At 40.8% G+C, this 26,606-nt stretch overlaps 1 protein-coding gene across 1 annotated transcript in view; it reads right to left on the bottom strand.

Moving 5' to 3' along the window:
- Positions 1-26,606, bottom strand: part of PALLD (palladin, cytoskeletal associated protein) — a 389,064-nt gene that overhangs the window by 243,077 nt on the left and 119,381 nt on the right. The window lies entirely within an intron of this gene.

The following is a 26,606-nucleotide window of genomic DNA, read 5'->3' as shown; positions in this document are numbered from 1 at the left end:
TTCCCAAACAACCAGGACCTCGGTGTAGGAGGCTGCAAGCTGCCAGACCGTTTTAACGCACGCTCTCTCTCACACTTGCCTTATTCCCCCAGCACCTCAAACTCTCAACAGGATTTTTATAAAAAAACAAACAAACATGAAGCTGCCCTAAAACCTCCCCTAAATGTGATTTATTTTTAAAGAAATATGTAGGAATGTGCCACTTACAACCAAAAGCACTAAGGTCTCTGGGACAATATTGTCCATTTACCTCTTGATCGGCACTCAGATTTCCTCAGAGTCTCATATTCTATAAAATTCTTTGGACTTTGCATCCTTTTGTAAAAATATGGCATCGAAGGCTAAGTTTTTTCTGTATTTAGGTAGCATAGTTTAGGTATTTATCTATATTTAATCTGAAAATAAAACCAGTTTGCTAATACTCTGGGTATTAACTCCAGAAACTGTATTAAAAATTAAATATGGGTTACTCATAGAAGAACAGGGAAGACTTTGGGAATTAAAAGACATTTATCACCGCCACCTTGCCAACAGAGCATCCTCTGCAACACACCACCTACTACTTCTGAGATGATTGAGAAGAGCAGTATTTCTTGACTCTGGGGCATTTTGTAATTTCCTTTGTCTTTTTTAAGATTTTATTTATTTGAGGGAGAGAGCGAGGGAGAGAGAGAGAGAGGAGCAGGGGGAGAGGCAGAGGGAAAAGGAGAAGCCGACTCTCCGCTGAGCATGAGACCATGTGGGGCTCAATTCCAGAACCCCGGGATCATGACCTGAGCCAAAGGCAGACGCTTAACCGACTGAGCCTCCCAGGTGCCCTGTTTCCTTTGTCTTCAAAAAGTTGCACAGAACATTTCAGCCTAGAGTCATCTTCCAGTTCCTTCTTTACTGTTCTCTTTACACAGTCACAGACCAGATCTTCACCCATGAGAACTGACTGGATTAAGTTAATGGATTTCGCCATCTCTAGTGAACTATAGATTCTTCCTCGATTCTGTATCAGATTAAAGCTCTTCCCCGCATACATCAGTCTCTAAACTTCAGATCTGTCATTGAAGCCATTCATACACCTGGCCCTGATTTTATTTCCTTTTTATCATTTTCCTATACTAATCCTCTGTTTCTATTAAATATTTGCATGGATTTGTTATTTCCTACCTAGTCCTCATGTAGCACTTGCTGACCTTCCTTTGCCTATCCTTTCTCTTCCTTAGAATTTTCTCCTGCCCTCTTCACTAAAGCCCCTTCCTTATAGCCAAGCTAAAGGCTCCTTCGACAGATTAAATTCAACTGAACATATGGTTGCTGGGCATCTTCTATGTGGAAGGCACTGCATTACATATTACAGGTAATAGAATAAAGCCTGGTAAACTCTGCAACTAGTTGAGGACTGTCTTTATCTTCCATGAAAAAGATACAAACCAACACTTGGAGGGAAAATTAAGCATGAAAAATACAATGAAGGTTTAGAGAGGGCAAGAGTAATTTGCTTTGGTTAGATGTGCTTCATAAGGAAACCACTGTCAGCTACCCAAGGGAGTGTGGCGTCTTGTCCTCTAACTCCTGAGTCAGCAAACGCACAGCTTGCAGCCCCATCATCTGTTCTCATAACAGTTTTCATATTTTTAAGTTTTTGCAAAAAAGTCAAAAGAAGAAGAATTTGTGATATATGGAAATTACAAAAAGTTCAAATTTCAGCGTCTATCAAGGTTTTTTTTTTGGAACCCTGCCATGCTCATTGACATATTGTCTCTAGCTGCTTCTGCATTATAGTGACAGAGGTGGGTAGTTGCATCAGAGTATATGGCCCACAAATCCTAAAATATTTTCTATCTGCACTTTATAGAAAAAGTTTGCCAACTCCTGCTCTAATTTCTTGCTCCTCAGAGTGTGATCCTTGGACCAGCAGCATCGGCATCATTGGGGAGTTTATCAGAAATACAGAATCTTGATCCTCATCCCAAATCTACTCAATCAGTTCAGATCCTCCAGGTGACTCACATGCACACAAAGGTTAAGCAGTTCAGGTCTGTGAGGTTTGGACCATCCCATCCTGCAACACCGCGTCCTGGCTCTCCCTCTAAGTTATTCACTTCTTTAACCTAGCAACCATATTTTATGTGTCTTGTACTTCTGCTCCCTTGCACATAAGTGCATGTAAAATTATGTTCTGTTTCTCCTACCTCTGTACTGAACAAATTTTAACATCTTTCATTTGACCGTAGATCACATAGCACTTTGTGACAGTTTCTGTATTATTTCCTCACACCATTATTTGAGGCTTACCGTGTCTATGCCTTATTTTCCCACCTAGGAAATAGACTTCTTCATTGCAGAAAAAAACTTTTAAACTTTTTTTTTTTTTACTGATCCACAGTGTATTGTATATTTGATGCTTTAAAAATACAACCTGCTGCTCGTTACTTCGGAATATGTTTCCCATGAAAAACCTAATAGTGAAGGATCTATGGACGAAGAGATTTGGAAGATGTTATATGTCTCACTTCTTGATGTTTGCAATTCACATTTTCTTATTAAAGTCCCTGAAAGTCCTGCAGAGAAGAAATTTAACACTGTTTAATCTAGTATTTACTCAACTTATTTGACCATGAGATTCTAATTTAGCATCTACCAACATTTTGTTCAGTCATGTGTATGCTTTTCTAGCAGTCTTATCCCATAGAATCTGCAGTTTTCTAAAAATGAATTAAGACAAATATAATCTGAGCAATGAAGATTAAGGAAACAACTGCATTTTTTGTGACAGTCTAACACCTATTTTTGTCTTCTGAAGTGGTTCAGCCGGTCTTTAACAATTGCATATGGTGAAATGGTTGGTGCTTACAAACCATTAGACTGATCTGGTTTTTGCTTTCTAAGCACTCATGCTATTTGTTCTCCAGCTCCACGAATAAAATTTAAAAAGCATCTCAGATTGTAACATACAGAAGACATAGTGCAGAGAAAAGATGAAATTTGTCCAAATTCAGCAATATGTCAAATTACTATGAGTCATTTATATTGCATTGACACTCTCAGGGAAGTCAGATTGTTCCTGATATAAGTACCTGTCAAGTGACCAGTTCTATGTTGTTAAAATGTGGTAAGACAGGGTGTGACTCGAGAGGGGGAAAAACTGCAAATATTTAGATGGCAGACTCCCTGTAGCAACAAAAAGGGCAGCATGGTTCCTGGCCAATATTTAGATAAATGTGTGTTTAATTTATGATTGGAACCATTTGCACATTGGAGCTAGCAATGGCTGAGCAAAGAGGCTCAACTGTGACTTTAGGAAAGTCAGCTAGCCTTCCTGGTTCAGGTTCCTCACATATATGAGGACATGAGACTTTATTGCTGTAAAGTTTCACTATTCTAGGGTTCTTGGTGAAATGGAAGGGTTTTATATTTAGGACTGCATTTAAAGTATTTCCAGAAATGATATGGAAAATTCTTCGATGAAAGATCCAAGTAATTAATGGCTTCTCTTCTATGAAATATACTAAACATAATAGAGCTTCTAAGGTTATAAGGATTCCACGATGGGTCCCTAAATGTGTCAATGGACCTAGCACCTTGTCTTTATCACTACCGTGTACTTAACTTCCCACCTTCTACTGAGATCAGTTCTTCATGTGCCCCTCTATCCTGTAACTTCTTCCAGGGCAGAGACCTGGTCTTTTTAACTTAATTCACTAAGTTAATAAGTGTGCTATATGTCCCAGCACAATGTTTGGTATATGGACTATATTAACTATGCCTTTTTATTTTCTGTAATTCTGAGGCTATAGACATCTGGGCCTTGCTGATCCCAGAAAGACTGCCCTTCCCAGGGCTAGCCAATTCCTAAAGAGAGTAAGTGACTCCTTTGGGCACACCTTTCATATGAAAGCTCATCAGTCTGGAGCCACATCCCCACCACCTCTTCTATTAGGCTCTCCCACTCAGGGCCACTACTGTCCTGCTCTTATCACCCCAGAACCAGAGAGCAAAACACTAGGCGACAGTAGCCCCTAGGCCGCAGAGTTTGCTGCAATTATTCAAACCAGCCGATCTTAAATGTGCTTTTACCCTGTTTCACCCACTCCTTCCTGTGGAAACTACGGTAAAGCTCTTGCCCATGCCCACTCCCCCGCCACCTCTCTGACCCCTTGCAGGAGGCACCTGGTGACCCCCCAGTAGTCCCCCATGGCATAGCATGCTCTTTAAGTGTGGGAACTGTGAATAACAAAATATCTTTCAATGGCAGTCCAGTCCTAATCTGTTGGCCTCATCATACCTGAATAATAATAAAACCTACATTTTAAAGCACTGAACTAATCAAAGAATTAGCTTACAAGTGAAGAAAGGATTGAACAGTTTAAATAGTACCTATTAAATTTTTTGTCTTGAGGAGTCTACAGAGAGAAGTGTATCTACTCTCACCTGCTCATACTGAAGTGCATTTAAAAAGCATAAAATTAAACTCAAAATAATCTCCTTCAAAAGAGGAAATCAGCTTTGTCCATTCTTTATGGAGCAGATCAAATACAAATCACTCTCTTGCCTAACCTAAGAGAATCCTGGAGATTTAAAGTTTTGAGGCAACGAAGTAGATGGATAAGATGTACTCAGGGCATGTTTGTTTTGCTAGATTTCTTTAAGGTCATACTTCTATCAGTTTCCTGGAAAGGATTCAAAACATTTAGTATTCTTCAAAGAAAAGGTAAACCTCAGGTTTGTTGATTAAATTTTGATCTGAAATTTTCCTGTATTAAATTCTGGTTGATAAAGATATGGTACACACACGCACACACACACACGCATATGCATGCGCGCACACACATACACACACTGGAATATTACTCAGCCATCAAAAAAGAGAAATCTTGCCATTTGCAATGATGTGGATGGAGTTAGAGTGTTTTATGCTAAGTGAAATAAGTCAGAGAAAGACAAATACCATATGATCTTACTCATGTGGAATTTAAGAAAGAAACAGATGAACATATGGGAAGGGGGAAAAGAAAAAAAGGAGAGAGGGAAACAAGCCGTAAGAGACTACTAACAATAGAGAACAAAATGAGGGTTGCTGGAGGAGAGGTGGCTGGGGGATGGGCTAGGTGTGTGATGGGTATTCAGAGGGCACTTGTTGTGATGAGCACTGGGTGTTGTATGTAAGTGATGAATCACTGAATTCTACTCCTGAAACCAATATTGCACTATATGTTAACTAAAATTTAAATTAAATAAATAAAAAATAAATTCTGGTTGCCAGTGCTGCTTAGGAAAAGCAATACTGGTGTGACAAGCTACAATGTTAGGCCTACAAAATAGGACAAAACACAGGCTTGGTCAATGCACGGAACGGGTAATGACACTGTCCTCTTTGCATATCCTGCGGCAGACATCACTAGTTGATGTGAATATCCTTCGCTAGTGAAACCGGATGTCTCAGGATTCTCAGCATGGCTGTTTGGGCAGGGTACAAAGCAACTGAAGTTGAAGTCTAATGAAACACATTTGCCATGCTCAATGTGGTCCCTTCTTGGAAGATACATCCTCCCTTTCCTCCAGATCCTGGAAGCTATTTCTATTATAGGAGTGGGGAAAGGGTTTGGTTGAGAGAGCATGTGTGGAAGTACATAATATAGCTGAGAGAGTCTACTTAGGTAAAATTCCACTTGAGGACACCCCTGGACTTTTTTTTTTCCATTCCATTTATTATACCTGGAAGCCATTGATCTAATGGGTAAAACACTACCTAGTATATTGGAAAGTCAAAATCCAATTAACTACATTTCCATTCTGTACTTCTAATGAATTTCAACTTCAAGCAGACCTTGGCCATACTTCATTTTAACTATAAAAATGGTTAAAATATATAACTACAATCTCATAGTTGGAATGAGGACACAGTATCTGGGAACTATGACAGTCATAAAGACTTCTATAAATTCAAAATAAGAGAGAGTGAATATATATATTCAATGCCTATCATATGCCATGTACTTTGCAAATATGGCATTATTTCCCAAAAACCTGGTGAAATAGTTTTCATTTTATCTTTAGATACAGGCTATTCTCATTTACGTATAAATACGTATAAATACAAAAAAAAAAGAACGTGGACAATTAAATCCAGATAATTTCACAATTTCATCTTTCATCAAACATTTGATTATGGATATAAACAGATTTTAACAAGGTTTACGGATTCTTGCTCTCTAAACTGGTGGAGCTGGTAAGCAACAATGTGATTGCCATACAATGGGGAGCTGAGACACAAACACTGAGAAATCAGTGTAGTAAACCCTCATTCAAAAGAATTTAAGAGTTGCTCTTATAGGAGTAAGCCAGTTGAGACTGGTTGTCAGATTATAAGGTCATAAACAGGGCATGAAAATAATCTTGCATTAATTATAAATAAAATGTAAAAGGGTTAGGAGATAGAGTCATATTCATGCATTCATTTATTAATCAATCACTTATTCATTCATCAAGGGGCTTATTGCACTTTGACTCAAATTCAGAAACGGACTGGGGGTACAGATGTCGGCTAAACTGGGTTTATTTTATGAGACTAGTAGTGGGGCAAGGTAGAGAAGAAAACCCAACTATAGACCTAGGAAATGATGAATACACTTCATCCAATGAATGGAGGCTCTTCTATCACATGGAAGCATGTACTGCTTTCAAAAATCTTTAAAAGTTGGTTATAAATTCATCCTTACAGATTAAGCTTGCTTTGGATCGAATACATAGGTTGCACTTAATTTGTTGGAGAAGGGATATAATATTGATGAACTTCACAAGCCTTGAAATTTTTTTTTATTCACAAAAGATAACAGGGGAAAAAAAGGACTGTCGTATTTAAAGCTCTGTAAGATGGCCCATTTCTTTATATTACCCTGTGCTGGGATTTTGAAATCTACATTGTTTTAATGTATGTATTTCTTCTTGTTGTATAATATCTTTTTCTCAGGATTTGTCAAACATTCCAGCCTAAAAATGAGATGGTGCCAAAAATTCAAGGATCATATTATGGCACCAGCAGGACATAGTAGGATTGAAATTCAAGAAGGTGTTTTACATAGAAAAGTTCAATATTTAATTGTTCACTTTCTACATTTCAAGATGAGGTTAAACGTAACCTCTGATTTGGTCAGAACTCCACTGCTGGAGGAGAGCGGCTCCATCTGACTGCAGTCACACCAACAGCTTGGTTGGGGATCAAAAGGGGTCACAAGGGTAACTAACTCAAATCAGGGGGATCGCAGCTGCTTCTGAAAAAGTGGCTGCCTTTGAAAACCAACAATCGCCTCCATTCTTGGGCAGTGTAAGAGAATTTTAAAACTGACCTCCCTGATGTGACCTTCCTTTTTTCCTTCTCTTATGACCCTGGCAACTGGCCGTGGGGCTCAGAACTGTATTTTGGAGCGGGATGTACATCTGGGAAAGCTCAGAACACTCTGGTTCTCCAAGACAGGGCAAGATTGTTGATTTTTAGGACAATAAATTCAACTGCTAAACGAAAGGAGCTAACACATCCACTGAAAAAGTAGAATATACACTACCCAGCATGGTATACAAATATTTTATGTTTTAAAAAAATCACATATGGCATCGCTTGGTTTAAAGGTTGACTGGTACCATCTATTCTAATACTGTCATGTAAACAGAAATACAGATTTTATGACTGATGGTTTCAGTATCTTTCTCTTCTTGAACCACAACCATGTATCATAGAAGTTTTCTGTGCCCTGTATTTTAAACAAGAGCAAGTTTTAAAATGAAAAAAACCGATTTATCAAATTTATAAAGCTTCATCAATGAATCTTGGCTAATATTTTCCAACTCTAAGGAAAATGGTAAATCTTGGGAGTCCGTTAATAGAACAATGAGGTGCTCATTAAATAAAACTTTTAAAAACAGCTGAGTTTCCATTTTCTCCTACATGTCACTTTCCTTATGCTCACGGAGAAACAAAGTTACGTTGAAAGATGTAGCTCTATGTTTGCTTCCCAGCTCCACTGATTTGTACTTCCTAGAAACATTTATCTTCAAAGGAGTATCAATGATTACAGGAAGGCAAATTTAGCCCACAGCTGCCCCCTTCTTCCTAAGTGCAAGCAGCCACATGACTTCACAGAAGCACATCACTGAAGAAACTGAAGGAACTAGTTTTTTAACTGCTGTTACAATGGAAATCAAGGGTAGGGAAGAAAAACAAAACAAAACAAAACAAAACAAAAACCCAGAGACATCAGTGGTTCAGCAAGGGTTGTATTTTCCAGGTGTTCCTTTCTCCCAAAGGAACAGCAGTGCTCTGCCATGAAATGGAGATTCACCAAAATTGGTAACTTATGCCCAAGATGAATTTTATTTATGCCTAAGCTTGAAGTCAGGCCATCTGTAAATACTGTATTTCATACATCCTCAATTAAACATCAATTAATTTTTATGGAGTATTTTTTGTCTTGTCACCAAGTATTTCTTAATTTTTTACATGTGTTCACATTAACCACAAGACACACCATGTTTATTCTGTCATGTGGATTTATAGGCAGACCAAAGTGAAATTAGTCCTCGTCTAAACTTACTATGGCTATAATTTCATGACTCCTTAGCTCGAAGGCCAATAGCTAAATTTGTGTGGACAGCAGATGTACTTTAACCTTCTAGTCGAAAAGAGACCAATAAATAGATTGACTTTTTGAAATTCAAAGCCCAGGAAATGATAAAATAGCCTTTGAACCAAAACCAGACTCATGTCTACCAATTCTTTCTTCTCATAATCACTTTATGTCCTAAGAAAAAAAGATAAAACAGAGTGGGGAGAGAAAAAGTAGCCCAAATAAAAAGGAACTTCTAAAATGACTTTATCTAGTTTTGGCCGTAAGAGGTAGCTTCATATCTAGACACCAGGAGCATGTAGCATTTAATCAGTATGCCTAAAAAACAACTATAAAAGTAGGCAAGTAGAATCTACAACTAAATATTTGTGCTGCTGAAGCTGTTAAAATCCTAAGATTGCTTTCAGTACTTTCCACACCGGTGATGTAGTAGAAAGGACCTTGGGGCTGGGAATCAGCACCCAGGGTTCTGGTTTTACCTGGTCAATAGACCAGCTAAGCTGAATGTAATCCAGTTGTTCTCTCTTTCGGGGACTGAGTTTATTTGTGAAATGTGAGAAATGAACTAGACCAGTGTTTCCTCAAATGTGTCCTGAGAAACTAGTTTTGCATCAAGTTGACAGATATCACTGAGAAAGGGTTCTGTGGCCCAATAGGTTCATGGAGCAACAGGTTAAACAAAGTTAAACATCTGCCTTTACTACAGAACTTTCTAGAACTTTGACCATGCCGATGTACACTAAATTTCCAAGAGAGAAAAATGGCAGACATCATTCTCAATCTTATTTGACTATGGAACACATGTTTTGAGAATCATATTGAAGCATTAATGTTACATGGAACACATTTTGGGAAACACTGGGTTGAATTATCACTAAGATCCCATCTAATTCTACAAAATAGTGACATTTAATACCTGGCCTACATTTTCTACCTTTTACAACTACCTCTTCCAGTGCTCATGACAGACATCAGTAATAAGGCAAAACCTTCTTTCCTACTAGCCCCAGACTTCGTTTCAGAGTCCTTCTCAGTGGTGCTCTGGGCAACCGCTACTGTTCAGACAGATCTGGCACTTGAGCTGAAACATATTTGCCATGCCTGATTTCATTGTCTATGTTTATGAATTATTTTCTTATACAGCAATCAATGTGAAATGCTGACTGCAAACCTCCCATCTATCCTTGACTGTTGAAGAAGTTTCTGTTTTTCTTCCTTTTTTGGACACGCAGCCATTTTGCCATGGCACACGAAATTACTGGGGTCTTCCCCCCCTTTGGAAAATGCTGTGTCAATGTCTAAGATGACGTTCAAGTCAGGTCATTGCTGAGAAAGAAACAAGCTGCCATAATTACAGGAACCAATGGGGACTGTGCAAGGTTAAGCCAAAATGTATGGTTGCCCTACTTACACTTCACTGCAAGAGCCCCCTTGAAAACATGATTTTGGCTTTAGTGGATATTTTGACTCTCTGCAAATGTGATTCATTCCCAGGAGTAGACAAAAGTAAATTTCCCAGTCTGAGGGGAAAAAGGTTCCCAACCTTCCTGTCACTCATTCACAGATTCCCGATACACCTGTTAAAAATAGATTCATCCTTACCAACCCTCTATGCAGGCACATAACTAAGTCAGCATGACCTGACAAGTCACACTTCAAAGTTACCTATACTGTGAAAATTTGTACTGCATGTTTACAAGCCTTCAAAGCGTTGAGGGAAAGAATGGATTAGAGAGAGAGCCTGAGAAGGAGAAACTGCATACATAAAACAGCGAGAGGTGCATATTCAGCTATTTTGTTGTTACAGTTACGGCAGGTAATTACTAGCTATTGTTGTAACTTGGAGTGCATTCCAAAGGAAATAAAAGGGGAGATGTTTTATTAGACAATGCTGTCAGTCTCCTAGGCTTTTGGAACTTGTCCATTGAGATACAAGGATTACCTCAGAATTACAAAACCCAAAGAGGACTAAAACCAAAGTAGGGATAGGGAACAAGTCCTCTTGATGTCTTCAACTCTACATAAATACAGAAACCCACATGAAACAAGTCATGTATGGACTGCTAACAAGCCCGGTAGTGATTTCTTTGCATTTGACAAGCAATTACATTGAATGCAACTTTTTCCTCAGCCATGGAACAGCTTTCTCCCAAATCAAAGTACAGAAGATTTCATCTACAATTTTTCTTAGTTTATTAGTACCTTAATTTCTTGCCTTAATTGTGCTGCCGGCTAATCACAGTTAGGTAAGGGAGGAGAAAACAGATGAAAGTGGGGATAGAAAATGAAGGGAGACTTTCTTTCTTTCCGAAAAAGCTGCAACTTCAGAATTCAAAGGGCTTTCCCCTCCCGTTCCCTCCACTCCCCTCCTCTCTTTCCTCTCCTCTTTCCCCTCTCCCCTCTCTCTTCTCTCCTCTCCTCTCCTCTCCAAAGGAGCCTTCAGCTAACACTGCACAGGTTGATGAGGCCCCATCAGCTGAACCCAGCTCAGCAGGCAAGGGTAGCCACTTCAGCCTCTCATCAGATTTGGTGGACCATCTGACTGAGGCACAGGGGAGCCTGGTGGCCTCCTCACACAATGTTCTGGCCCCAGTCTAGTCTAACGATGTTCAAGCGTGGCTAGTGTGGTCCCCTAGGAACAGCAGAACAAACATGAACGACAGAGTGTGAGTGCAAGCAAAGTTCAACCATACACTGGCCGTGTCAGTCAGGAACAACATATGGAAACTTGTTTGCTTTCCTTTTCCAAGATTTTCCCAGCTAACTCACATCAAAGCCACCCCCTTTTCTCAATGCTTTTCCCTCGTTCTTATGCTGTGTTCCTTCTACATGTCCACACTTAGAGGCCAGCTTTCCAAGAAGAGCTATAATAAATGAAGTATCCAGCAAGGAAGGAACTCTTTGAATTAGACAATGAGAAATGAGGTATAGAATGAATCCTACTGTGAGCAGGTAGTGCTCATGTGCCCTGCACCGACTATCCCATCAACTAAACAGTCGATGTTTTCATCAAAACGTTGAGTCACATTTTGAACACACACACGCACACACCACCACACCACGCACCTACACACACACAACGCTGAATTAAACATCTGACCTCTCCTTGAATCAATTTACTGAAAGAGTCTCAAACACCCTGCAAGTGCTGCTTTGCAAACAGCCTTTCTGATTCTGATGCACGCCGGTTAATTCTCTAAACAGTATCTCTCCTCCTACCAACAATTTGGATCAAATACATACTTGTGAGCTTGTAGAACAGTGAGGCATTTCCCAAGAAAGCTGTCTCCACTGCTTCCCCTGAGATCCTGGATGTGTGGAGCTGGAGGAGGGAGGGGCCTCAGGTGTATGAGCAAGAACAGGAAGTCAGGACTAATTATACCTTGTTTTATTTGGCTATTTGAATAACAAACAAATGGGCATGCTTCATTTCAGTTGGTTTTTTCAGAGCGAATTACCTCAGGCTGGCACTGCGTTTCAGTTAGACTTGATTTTTTAAAGTGTTAAAATTAATGTTATGATTGGATACAGGCTTAAATCTTTTTCTTTGAAAAACAGGGATTTTTCATGATGGAAAAAAGCTCTCTTTTCTGATTAGAATTAGAGCACCCACCACCTGGCCACATTCCACCAGTGAGTGCTTATATCCTGCATGCCCCAAAGCTACCTTGATGGCATAATACACAACTTTCAAAAAATTGACTTCAGAGGCACTTAAAGACTTGGCAAAAGACAAAACCAAACTAACCTCTAAAACTATTATGTGGTATGCGATGGGGGGTGGGGAGGCTTTAGCACAGGATATTTGCTATTTAGAGGAATTTCTAATAGTTTCTTTACTTGCACAGCAAATAAAAATACGTGTTTCTGTCATTTTAAAATGTCACCCATAATAATGGCTACGTGTGTTTGCTGTGCCGGAAAGAACAGTATGTCCAAAATTTGTCTTGTGGAGCAGGATTTTCAGTCTCAGAGCTCACTACATGTATATCAGGACATCTAGAGAAAATGATCTCTCCCTCAGCCACTTCTCTCCTGGTGGCTCCTCAAGAATTTCTTGGGACAAGGAAGAGTTTTGGCCAACAGTTGGCTCTTTCCTTTCAGGCTGTGTACACTGGGAGAAAGCCTTTCTATCCTACCTATCGTTTTGGCAATTTATAGATATTGGCAAAATAAACAATTACTCTGTGCTAGAAAAAGGTGGAGGAGTTCAGGCTACATGTAAACGCTGTTCCATACTCATGCCTTTTCTCAATTCTTTTGAGCAAGAATATCCTAGTGTCCCTCCAGATTTTAATATGCCACTGGTCCGGAGTTTGTCCACGTTATTTGAAGGAAGGCTTAAAAATACTTGTCCAGGTACTGTGTTAGGTCAATTTTTTTTTTTTTTTTAAGATTTTATTTATTTATTTGACAGAGAGAGAGACAGCAAGAGAGGGAACACAAACAGGGGGAGTGGGAGAGGGAGAAGCAGGCTTCCCGCCGAGCAGGGAGCCCAATACGGGGCTCGATCCCAGGACCCCCGGATCATGACCCGAGCCGAAGGCAGACGCTTAACAACTGAACCACCCAGGCACCCCTGTATTAGGTCAATTTTGAAGGATCTAAAGAAATTCCCTGCGGTTTCTTATGACTAAAATTATTCCATATGCCCAAAGATGGAATAGATTGGAATAAGTGAGTTCCCCATCACTAGCTATGCTGAAGATGGAGGAAAATAGGCAGGAACCTTGTAGAGAGAATTCAAGAACTGGATGGATAATTGATTCAGAGTCTATGAGCACTGGTGCCATGACCTTTCTTTTAGCAAGCAACTGACAGCTGACGCATGAAAGTGGGACAAAACATCTAATGCCCGGTGTGCTGAATACTAAAGAATGGCATAATCCTCTTAATTATGATGCATTTACTAGATTAGCCCAATTTAATCAAGATAACTCTTGAGGTTTCCAAGGGCTTTTTAATTAGGATGGTTTACTGGGGATCTATTAGCTGTTAAATGGAGCTTATGTTCTGCACACAAAATTCTACATTTCCATGTCTGCAAATGGTCACAAGATATATGTATATTTTTTATTTATTTATTTTAGAGAGAGAGAGTGTGAGCGGAGGGGGAGAGAAAGAATCTCAAGCAGACTCCACGCTCAGCACAGAGTCCAATGAAGAGCTCGATCCCACGACCCTGAGATCATGACCTGAGTCCAAACTAAGAGCTGGACACTTAACCGACTGTGTCAGCCAGGGACGCCACAAAATATGTTTTTAAAAACTGATTCATACTTTGTACAAAAACCTGGGTCAAGAGGTGACATTAGAGTATTTCCTCTAAAAGAAAGACTTTCTAAATTTAATCATCTTCAACACTAACTTGCTTTGTAGTGAAGTTTCTACTTTTTCTTCACTCAAGTTCACATTTTAGCCTTATTTCATGGATCGTAGAACCTCTAAAAATGTCTGTTAGATAATCACATACTAAAATTCAAATCCAATGAGGTAAATAGGCAGGAACCTTGTAGAGAGAATTCAAGAACTGGATGGATAATTGATTCAAAATGCCAGGTCTTTTACTGCAATGTTAATTCATTAAAGTTTTCAAAAGCACATTTGAGAACTTTCAAAGAAATTTTTAAAATTCTGTCATTGAACTAAAGAATAACTTTCATGAAATTTTGCAAATATGTTTTGACAGTTTTCTGAACATCCTCCCTTTTCCCCCATTTTTTGATATCCTTTCGTATTTTTCAACATTCTTCTTGGAAAACAATCACATACCAACCAAGGAGTGAAGAAAAATCATGATTTCTGCGTGGGGCTGGCACACACACATAAAAGTATCTGTTGGGAGAGAAAAGCACTGTTCTCTACAGAAGGAACTCCCTGCCATGTTCATGCTGTGTATGAGTCTTCACAAGCTCCATCCGCTTCCTCAACATTTCCACCCTCAGACCCAAGCCTCTGGAGGGGGTGTTGGCCTTCCAGCTTCTGGCCGGTGTTTCATCTGCCTCTATCCCATCAGGTATTGTCTATTCTCAGTGTTGAGAAAGAACAAAAAAACAGCCCTTGAACTGGTTGTGCAAAATCACTGTTTTTAGCTGTTTACTTTTGTTCAAAGGCAACTCTCCTGGATAAGATGTCAATATACATAATATGCAGATATTCGATAATCATGACCTCCCATTTCTCTAATTTACCCTCATGTCACTGAGGAGGAGTAGACATTCCTCCCTTTTCTCCGACCTCTTCTTCTTGTAAAGGAAGCATCATTAGGATTTCTAAGTGACTAAGAACTAAAGTACTAAATAGCCATAAGATTCTGGTGGGATTAGAGATTTTCTGGCCAGTAACTAGAGAGTTAATTCTGGACATTACAAAGAAAATGTTAAATCTGTTGCCAGGTCATTTAGTGCAATGTTAAAAGCTACAAGAATGAGTTTGCCCAGCACCCCGGAGTCTAATAATGTAATTGTAACTAGTACACTGAGGAGAAGGAACGGTCTTCTAACACTGCTTTAGAAGTGATTTATTGATCCCTACACAATAATTCTTCAGCAGTTCATAGAACCAGAATTTATAGATTTATTCCTAACTTCAGGAAAAACTGACTTCACTCTTGAACCCTTTGCCTTCTTGCATCAACCTTTGAGTTGCAATTAGCTAAGTTAAATAGCGATCCTGAAAGGGAAAAATGAAGCAGGGGGGGAATAGAAGGGGGAGACGAACCATGAGAGACTATGGACTCTGAGAAACAAACTGAGGGTTCTAGAGGGGAGAGGGTGGGGGGATGGGTTAGCCTGGTGATGGGTATTAAAGAGGGCACGTACTGAATGGAGCACTGGGTGTTATACGCAAACAATGAATCATGGAACACTACATCAAAAACTAATGATGTAATGTATGGGGATTAACATAACAGAATAAAAAAATAAATAAATAGTGATCCTGAAAAGGCATTCCTCCACACTCACCCCCAACAAAATGTATATACTTTACATAAAGGAGGAAAGAAAAGGATATGCAGACAGCATTATTATACACATATGATTATGCAGTTTGTAGGCTGCTTAGTGGAGGTGGGTGAAGGAGTTTTCCAAGTGAGAGCTATATGAACATCTAAAAGGAAAACGAATGCATTTAAAACATAAGACTCCTATAAATTGAAAACTGTTGAAATTAATAGGGGCATATAAACTGATAATGACCTTTTAAGAAGAGGATCTGGCACCACTAACATTTAGAATACATATGCATTTGGCCCAGCAGTTTTACGCTGGGAAGTTATGCTTTGCTATGTCCACACAAGGGCACAAAGACCCATGAAACATGTATGTATAGGCATGTTCATTTCTGCACTTTTTAGGTAATAGAAAAACACTCATTTTGCCCTAAATGCCCATCAAGGAGGATAAAAACAGCAATTCAATTATGGTATTCCACACAAGGAAATACTATGCAGCCTTTAAAAGTAACGTTAGGTGAGGCTGTCAAAAACTATGTTGTCCAGTAATATCACCACAGTGTTTGAGGGAACAGTAACCTTCTGGAGAGTTACTTACATAAGAAACTTAGAACTTTGAACTTATATTGAGTGGAGGAACAGAAGCTGAGGGAAGATAGAGAAGTTTCTCTTTTCATCTTGGAGCTTCCTGTAGATTTTTTAAACCACATGGAAATATTACTTTATAGATGTTACACTTACTAAAATGTACAAAAAAAGAAACCTACAGAAAAGCACAATATTTGAATACCCAATCTATGCAGCATTTTAAAAGCTGGGGAGAAAAAGATATGCTTTTTAGGGCAATTATGCTCTATTAAAAGATACTTGCATTATCATTTCATCATTCATCAACTACTGGGGTCTTTTAAGCCTATTTTATTTGTACCACCTCATAAAGTTGTTAGGAGGATTAAACACAATGACGCATGTCTAACCTTTGGCTCGGGGTTTGATTCATTTTACTCAAAAAGGTTAGCCAGCTGTTATTTCTTACAAAAGCTAAGGGAAGGGTACATTGTGAGGGCACAGAAAGCAAATTAAAGAAAAGTCTCTGGATGGGGGCACCTGGGTGGCGCAGTAGGTTAAGTGTCCGACTCTTGGTTTCCGCTCAGGTCATGATCTCAGGGTCCTGGGATCGAGCCTTGCCCCTGGCTCTGTGCTCAGCGGGGAGTCTGCTTGTCCCTCTCCCTCTCCCTGCACCCCTCTCCCCGTGCTCTCTCTCAAATAAATAAAATCTTAAAAAAAAGTCTCTGGAGGTATGCAACTGCATATTAGTCTTCTACTTTTGTTCCTTTTGTTCCTATTTGAGAGTCCCTCCACTTGATCTGGGTTATAGATATGTTTGTAACACCTGCCCTTATTCTTTCCGCTGCTATGAGAGCCACTGTGTACTTTCTAAAATCATAGTCACACTAAAAATTTAATGGACTTAATTAAAGAACACAAATATTAGCATGTTGTCCTATCCACTTAAGTATTTAATCCTAAAACTCAATCTATTAATGCAAAAAAGATGCTAAAAAAAAAAAAAAAATTCACACCAGCCAGGGATTATCTCATCTTGCTTCAGACAGTGGGTGAAAAATATCACAGTGTATCATAAATGAGGATCTGTAGAATGTGACATGTTAAGGTTGTATTCTGTTGTGTTTCCTTAACGACCAAGCAATAGCTTATAGGAAAGTTCTTGGCTCTGCTGAGTCAGTGTCCTAATAACAAAATGTCTTTTAACCATGAAGTGATGCTTGCAGAGGTCAAATGAACCTAAGTTCCATCCCCTCAGCATCCTCTGAGTTGGGTCTTGAAAATCTTCGCTTTATGAAGCAAAATGAAGACCTGGCTATGGAGGAGAAGAGGACGATGTGCCTACACACACGCAGCGTTTACTCCAGCGGGGGAGAGGGACAATAACCACTTAAACTACCACATAAATAAAATAATTTCAGAGAGGGCGGCGCATTGAAGGCAGCAAAACACAGCAAGAGCGATCCAAACTACGTTAGGTAGGGCGGCTGTGGAAGAGACTGAGGTCATTTCATGCTACAACAGTCCAGTGTTCTTCACCAAGGCTGTGTAAGAAAAAAGATAGCAGCACGTAAAAAGAACATTCACGAAGAGACCTTGAAAGCAGATCCTTGATGCAAAAGTGTTCATGCCAAGACATTCACTAATAATAAGCATCATGTCACCTATCTCCAAAGGGGCTCCTTTTCCTGCGTTGCATTTATTAGGACTAACTGGCAAATCTCTCACCTTCTGGGCAGAGAGAATTTACACTTTCTTTCCTGAACGCATTCTCTCAGATTAATTTATACCCATAAAGACCAAAAAAAATTTTCACTTATGACTTACTTTAGATTTCAAGTCTCTCTCTACAGTGAAATGGCCCATTTTCTCCCACCGTTATGCCACAGAGTTCTAATTTTTCTCTCTCAGGCTGTAAAACAGCTGCTTCTAATGCATATGGACATTTCAAGTTTAAGCAGCTATTACATTGTGAGCATTTCTGTAGTAGTTTTTACAAACTGTTGAGCATTCGCCTTCATCTGAGATGTCAGGGGGGCTCTGGTGAATAAGAAAAGCAGAAGAGAAGTAGCTTATAGGATTGTTGGTTAAGAACAGCCTCTGGTACTCTCTGGAGCATATTAGCTCTTTATAAGAAGTAGACAAACCAAAAAACAGGAGAGCAGTCATGTCAAGTCACCTTCAGAAGCTGTCAACACCATAGAGAAGGACCTGAATGGACAGAAAGGGAGACGAGCAAAAGAGGGAATGATATGCCTTGTTCTAAGTGTACGATTTGAATAAGTAAGGAAAATATGCCATTTTTAAAAATAAGTGCTAAATGCATGGAAGTTCCTTAATCTGAGGAGCACACCGAAATAGAGTGATTACATGGGCGGGGGGGGGGGGGGGGGGGCTCCAAAAACCTGCCTGGGCTTTCTTTCCCCAACTACTTCTGAGGCCGTGTGCCCCCCCCAACCCCCCCGCTCCATGTTTGCGAGGTCATTTCGCACATAGGCTTATTGTTATTGGGATCTACTGTTATGATTTGCCTCCACAGCAGCCTTAGAAACATCTTTTTCTTTAAATATTTTAATAACTAATCCTGATCTCTGAAGAAAAAAGGAGAAAAATATATTCCACCACAGTAACGGAGCCAGAGTACCTTTTTTATTATATTTTGCACTGTAGTCAATGCAGTCTGCCAAAACTTTCTAAGGAACTTAACTAACCTAACCAGATCTTTCTAAAATCTTAAATGTCAGAGAAAATAATTCTGATCTTTACTTTTCAAGACTTCTATGTTTAAAAGGCTATGGAGTTCAATTCTTTTCATATTTGATGATTAGCGTGGCACCTTTGAAGCTGGGTGAAGGAATGCATGAGAGAATGAATACTATTTTTCCTTTTGAGTGGTGGACCTTTCCACTGTTTTTTCTTTCTCAAACTGTTCTTGCTCTGCAAATTGAGGGCGGGCTATGTTTTCACAATATTTTATGCATAAGTATTGTTTTATGTGTTATTAACATAAATACCTTAATTTAGTAGTGTTAAAGACTGAGACCTTAGCATATTTATATCATTAGGTGGAGAAGTTATCTATATTTTTAAACTGTACTGTTACCAGAAAAGTATAAATAAAAGTTACATGTCCTTCAGTGCTCTGAATTCTTGAATGGTGAAACTTACATAGGTATCCTGATCTTCTGAGACTTCATAACGTCAGACATTGCGGCTGAGATACTATTTATTTTGTGGCAAAGGGAAATGGGCTGTTTCTATAATCATTGCTTGGAGCCATGGAAATTAATCTTATGCCACTTCTATCAAGGGGAACCAGAGGCCTTAAGCTATGTGGTGGCGGTAGGCCAGATCTTGATTCATTCTTGGAAGCCTCATGTACACCATTTCACAAGTGATACCTGGAGACCACTTTAAGTATATTTCATTTTGGTGTTAGCATTGGTTCTGCAGAGAATAATGTGTCAGGGGTGGGTGGTAAAGTTGTAAATAGGGACTGATGGACTGCTATCTCCAAAATTACAGAGCTGTGTGCTCTCCGCACAGTTGTCAAAGCTTGGCAGTGGAGCCCTGGGCTTGGCCCAGATGGGGACCAGAGTCCTGCTGTGGAAGCAGACTGCTGGTGGCCCCGGAGTCATCTGCACCGGCACCAAAGGGAATTCAGCATCAGTATTCTGGTCTGTGGGCTCTAGCTTAGAGTACCACCTCCCAGCTCTCGGCAAGGAAGCCCCTTGGCGACTAGGAGATCCAGTGGGGGCAGGCGGGGTGCAGGCATAACGTCTGACACGGGACCCTGGCCCTTTTCCTTCTTCCAAAGTCTGTGTGGCAAGGTTGAGGTGGCTACTGTCAGGGAGAGGTTGCGGAGGACCTAGGAGCTGCTTAGGTGAAGCTACATGCTGCTGTCCCTTGAGCAGCCAGGCGACCACTTTGTCACCTGATGATGAAGGTGGCTTCCTGCCCCAGTTTCTTCTTAGAAGAGCAAATAATGTACAAGGCTCAGCATCCCTGTGAGGTCGTCTCCTAATAATTCCTTCTATTTATTTAGTGCCTTCTCCTCTCCCCAGAGCTAACTCTAAGAGTTTTCCATATGTTACTTCAATAATCCTCATTACAGCCCCGTGCCTGCGCTGGTTAGAAAACGGTGCTAATGGGGCCAAGGTCAGCACTCAGCCTCTCACGAGCCCCCTGTGAGCAGCCCCATTTGCAGGGAGAAAATCTGTTTCACGGCCTCGCTCTGCACAGCTAACCATAACCAATTATTTTAAAAAGCTTACAAGAGGCCACAAAGATAACAGGTAATAATAATAAAAACATTGAACGAGTGTTTACTCCGTACCAGTGATTTTCTATATTATATCTGCTTATTATATATTAACTAATTCAGCTCTCCCAAAAACTCCTTGAGAAAAGTACCCATTGTTACACCCATTTTAAAGAAGAGGAAACTGAGGCCTAGGGTAGTTAAGCAACTCGCTCAAGGTCACACAGGAAATCGAAGAACAGGGATTTTAACTTCATCAGTCTGCTTACGGGGCTCATACTCCTAACCACTCCTCAATCCTGCCTCCATATAAGCAACACCATGGATGGCACAACTCGGAACTCAAGCTCCTTACCGTATCAGCACATCAAACACAACTTAGTAATACAGAGTACCAGGCAGGGAGTTGAGGAAAGGGACACAGCTAACATTTAAAGGGTAGTACTGACAATACACCTCAGGTGCTGTGCCACGCACACCACAGGCGTTCTCATTTAATCTTTACAGCAACAGTGGGAGATAGGTACTACTGCCTCCATTTTACACATCAGGATACTGAGGGTCAGAGAGACTAAGTAATTTGAATCGTGTTATTCAGTTGGAAGAGCCGGTATTAGAAAAGAAATGTCTGCTTCTTCTTTTTTTAAGATTTATTTGAGAGAGAGGAAGAGAGCGTGCGCACATGCGCACGTGAGCAGGGGGGGAGGGGCAAAGGAGGGGGGAAGGAGGCTCCCCGCTGAGCAGGGAACCCGCCGCGGGACTCGATCCCAGCACCCTGGGATCATGACCTGAGCCGAAGGCAGACACTTAACTGACTGAGCCACACAGACACCCTGAAGTGTCTCATTCTAATGCATATGCTATTTGTGTGGAACTTCAGGGGGCACTCCCAATTTAGTTAAAGGAAATAACTACCTATGTGAATAAGAAATAGAGGTCTAGAGCTGAACAAAGCTACCATGAGCGATGGTATCCAGGACTAGAGCCCCACTTTTGTACTTCTACTGCTGCATCCTCTTTCCTGCAACTATCAAATGGCTATCTCTTTTGGCCCTACTCATACGCCACAGTTAAATTGAAAATGTCAACTCCTGTGGCCACAGAGGCAATGCTGGGTGGCAGGAGAGAACAAGAGGTTTTGTGCCAGAAAATAGGGATACCAGAACCTACCTTATTTGTTTATTGGGGGTATTCAATGATATAGCCTATGTAAACTGTTGGGGCAAAGTCAATGCTCAACAGATCTTTAAAAGATATCAACACTCAAAGAGCTCCTGTCTGTCATTTGAAGCAAATGGGAGTAACTACTTAATTGTTTCCCTCTCGGGAAGCACCGAACGGTTTTGAAAGAATGGTCCCCAGATAGCACAGGCTCTGGCAATCAGTCATACCTAGGTTACAACCATGGCTCTGTCATTCCTCCTTGACTTTCTGTGAGCTACTTAGGCTTTCTGAACCTGTTTCCCAATCTGGAAAATGGGCACAATAATGGTACCTATGACGTGGGATTGTTAGATTAAAGGAGAGAATAAATGTAAAGAGTCTCCCAATCAGACCCTAGTAAAGGCTGACTGCTATTATTATTAAAGTGAAGATCTTCATGAGAAACTACAATGTAAAACTCTGCCTTTTTCCCCCCAGTTTTTGCAATCTAGAAATGGGAGTTCACTTACGTTGTCATCCTGCTGCTTCAGACACTTGTAACCAGTCTGCTCTCCTAAAAGTGTTCATTAGTGGAGAGAAATTTTGCTTTCTCACCAGATAAAGTTTCAGGGTGCACTGGCAGTACATGTTGGCCCCTTGATCAATGGCTCAGCCGGTATTCGTATTGGTAGTAATAACTAGCATGGGTGTATTGGAAATCGTATGTGGCATATTGCACACTCCCAATACAAGAAACAGCAGCAAGATCTTAAATGGAGACATTCTGGCAAGTGCATTGTGATAACCGCTAATGCTACAAATGCCAGTTTCTGGACTGCAAGTTCCCTGTAGCTTAAATATCAAAACCAAAAGAAAGAAAAACCCCAAACTGTTTCCTATGCATTATCCTTGAGTCACACAACGCAATCTGGATATGAATTCCACCCAAAAGCAATACTTCCACGGTGGTTAGCAAACCAGACTGCCTTTCCTTTTGAATTTAACTTGACCTAATTAAGGAAAGGGGATAGAATTTTTGCCATAATATGCTGAGATCCTTTAACAATTCATTTAACATTAGCGTTATTCCATAACTTGCCAAATTATAACATATAAGGTAATGGTTTATTTCAGCAAAACATCAGCTTTCATGGTGGACCATCTTCTAAGGCTCTAAGCCTGGGCTCCAACAAGACTCCACACAACCCTTTCCCCAAATATTTTGCTATGTTCTCAAAGAGCTCTCACATCTGCTAAAGATAAGGCAAGGTATACATCTGACAATCACTCAGAAGACTTCTGTTTGGAAATTTCTCTTCAGGGTGTCACAAGATAGCAGAGACCAAGGTGAAGGAAAAACACATTTCTTCTCACCGTGTTATTTGCTGTTGAAGTATGTTATTTTTTTTCCTGTCCCACTATCAAAATCTGGATACGTTTCTTAAGAAGTGTGGGGAGAGTCAAGCCTATTATGTTGAAGACGCCTGTACTTGAGAAAGAGAATACAGAAGAGGCAGTGGGTGGAACATATCTACCAAGGGTAGGAGTCCAATTGGGTTCCACATAAAATTTCAACCACTATTAGTCTGCTTTGACCCCAGAAACTTTCTTCTGCAGGACTGTACTTCCTCCTCAATAAAAAATGCATTAAAGAATCTAGCCAGGAATCTCTCATAGATTTGGTGAGGCTGAAAGACTCAAGTGACTTGTACATAGTAGGGCTCAGTACTGGTAATTCAACAAACACATAATCCCCTGAGACTGGGAGATGGCACCATGCATAACCATCCTGGATGTGAAAGGTAATAAGACACAACTCATGAAAAGGGGCGACAGTGCCTAGTGTGATGGGGGCGTTCAAACAACAGTGATCACCACCCATCCCCTCGTCACCTATTAATCTATTGGAGTATCCCGGTTTTCAAGTAACAAAGAACTGTGAGCTTTATTGAGTGGTTAATCTTCAAGAACCACAATGTCTCTCTTTGAGAGAACTGGCTGTGAATCTTTCCCCTAGAAAAGTTTGTAAGTGATGCCCAGTTGGGGTGCATGTGATTAGAAGTTTCCCCAGATAAAGACCTCCTGGAGAGTTACCAGATTCCCTTTCATGATTCAAGTCTCAGGCCCTTTATATCGTCGCAACTGGAAAGACCTCGGGGAGACAGGCTTTCTGATCTGGAGCTGAAGAGACTGACAAAATCAGGGGCCAGAGATTACCAAGAGCTGAGTGGGAAGCCAAGGCAGACTACTCGGAAGAGGGGAGGTAAACAGGTTGGCAAGATGAAGGGGTCAAAAGCCGGTCTGAACCAGGGCTGGGTGGCAGGTTCTGAGAGCCACAGCCATGGGTCCAGGGTAAACAGGGTGCCTTCTTGAGGCACTATGTGGAATAGGAGAGATCTGTGGTTGGTTTTTATGCACCAGCTTTGTCACAGAACAAAGGCAGACCTGATGCATTTAAAGAGCCTATGCTAGTGGCATGTGGGTGGCCCAGTCGGTTAAGCGTCTGCCTGTGGAGCAGGGAGCCTGCTTCTCCCTCTCCCTCTGCCTGCTGCTCTGCCTACTTGTGCTCTCTCTGTCAAATAAATAAAATCTCTAAAAGAAAAAAAAAAATAGTCTATTCTAGAAAGCATAGTTTAAGAGAGGGTTTACTCAAATATAATCTACTGACACCTCAAAACCCTCTGAGGTGCTAGTTCAAATGGAGATTCCGAGGCTCCACTCAGGCTTCATGAATCAAGAGGACTTGGAGCCAGGGCCCCAGAATCTGCATTTTATAAGCATTCCTCCACCCTACCCACTCATGGGATTTTTAAGAATTCTAAGGTTTTTAAAACACTAAAATATGGTAAAGCGTAAGGACCTTAAAGACAGGAAACCTGAGTTCCAATCTTGGCTGTATGATCTTGGGAGTCATTTGACTCTATTGAGACTTAGTCCCTTCATCTGTAAAATGCAGATAATGTATTTGTTCAGAGGAGTTGCTTAAGCTAATGGAGATCAAAGTGGTCTGTAAATGTGAATGTTTGTAATTATCACATTTCTGAGCCAAAGTGAAATCTTGGAGACCCCCACCGTCGTACGTAAGACAGATCTGGGCTTGGTTAGCTATCTCAGAATTGGCCAGTGTTTTGGCCTTAGCTGTGAGTCTCCTGGAAGGCTCTCCAATGATCTCTTACTATAGCCAGCACTTATAACACTGTCTGATGGACAGTTTGAGGGCCTGGTGTCAGGAGGTAGACTGTTTGCTTTTCAGATCCTGGAGTCATGAGGGAGAAGTGCTTTGAGGAGCCAGACATCTCAGGGGTCTACTTCTATATGGGTGAATTCCAGGGACGTTTAATGTGCTAAGCTACTTGGGACAGTAGCTGGGTTAAGAATTAAGAAGTAGAAGAATAGGATTAGAGTCCCAAATGAGTTGATGAATTGGAGAAAGAGTCAATAACAAAGGAAAAAAACATTCAATAGGAAAAGTTCCGAATGATACTTGGAGGAAATGATTATTATCACAAACATAGGCGAAGCAATGCCCAGCCAAATGAGGATAATAAGCTGAACACAATCCAGCGAGGTCCGGCTGTCCCAGTTAAAACATGAGCGTGAAAGCTGGCCACATTGACTGAAGCACAGTTTGAAGGAACTGTGAGGTAATCGTCACTTTATCATACCTTTATGAGACCTCTTTGTCCAGTTCTGGACTTCACAGTTTGAGAGGCATGGAGTCCTTGGACATAGTTCAACAGATAGAAATAAAGATGATGAAATTGTTGGAGAACAAGAACTATGAGAAAAAGCAAAAAGATCTGGTATTATTTAACCTAGGGAAAGAAAGCTAAGAGGAGACTTAACACTTCCCATCCATGAATTATAGCTGCGAGTGACCGATTGTTCTTTGTCTCCTGTTGAGGAGTAAAGAGGCTTCAGTTCAGCAGAAAGAATATAAGTTAAGGAAAGGAAAACCTTCCCTGTGATGAATGCTGAGGGTCTGAACAGGCCGCTGTAGCAAGACAAGACTCGTTTCCAAACACTGACCAAGGGAACCCACCAGACAAGGGTATGTGGGGGGGGCAAAATGTTAATTTATACTATTTTTATAAAGTTGGAAGGAAAGATAATATTGACTAGATCTGGCATCAGCCCTGGCTCTGGCCCAGAGCTGTGATTTGGGCCTCAGTTTCCACGTTTATAAAATGACCTCAGCTGCTTTCTTTCTCAGTGCTCACAATTCACATTCTATGATGTTCTAGAGTAATGTGGTAGGTGTATTTAACAGGTTAAAGGTTTCCTTCCGGTGAAGTGAAAACAGTAAACGTGCTGAGGGGTTAGGCATTTGATCTGGGCTTGATGGGCTTATGTCACAGGTTGGGGTGGTGCAAAGTGTGGAGAGCTACAAGGTCCTTATGGGGGATTATCTGGTTCTGAAGGAAAGCTGAAGAGAATGCAGGATACTCCTGGGGAGGAACATGCCTGAAGCAGGAGAGCATGAGGGATACCTATAAGCCACCTAGGAATAAGAACATGAGGGGCGTCTGGGTGGCTCAGTTGGTTAAGTGTCTGCCTTTGGCTCAGGTTATGATCCCAGGGTCCTGGGATCGAGCCCCGCATCGGGCTCCCTGCTCCTTGGGGAGACTGCTTCTCCCTCTCCCTCTGCCTGCCGCTCCCCCTGCTTGTGCTCTCTCTCTCTCTCTGTGTCAAATAAATAAAATCTTAAAAAAAAAAGAAAGAAAGAAAGAAAGAAGAACATGAAAAGGACAGAAGACTGGGGTATAAATCAGGATAGGCTGATGAAGATGATGCCTTAGCTATCGGGCCCAGCCAAGCCCAAGGACCTGGTCTAGAGTCAACTCGGAGGCCAATCAAGCAACTGCCAGATCAATGCAACCTGAAACCAAGAACACTGGGTCTGTATTCGGGTAGGAAAGGCCCCAGTTCTAAAGGTCTGAAAGCACAGAGGCTTTGGAGCCAAACAGACTTGGTTTCCATTTTACCTCTGCCATTTATTATCCATGTGATCTTGGGCAATATGCTTATTCTTGTTAGAACATAATTTCCAGATAATAAAACAGGAATA

Source organism: Phoca vitulina, unplaced genomic scaffold (genome assembly GCF_004348235.1).
Source record: "Phoca vitulina isolate PV1807 unplaced genomic scaffold, GSC_HSeal_1.0 scaffold14, whole genome shotgun sequence".
In the NCBI taxonomy this organism is placed as follows: Eukaryota; Metazoa; Chordata; class Mammalia; order Carnivora; family Phocidae; genus Phoca; species Phoca vitulina.
This window is presented reverse-complemented; position numbering and strand designations above follow the sequence as displayed.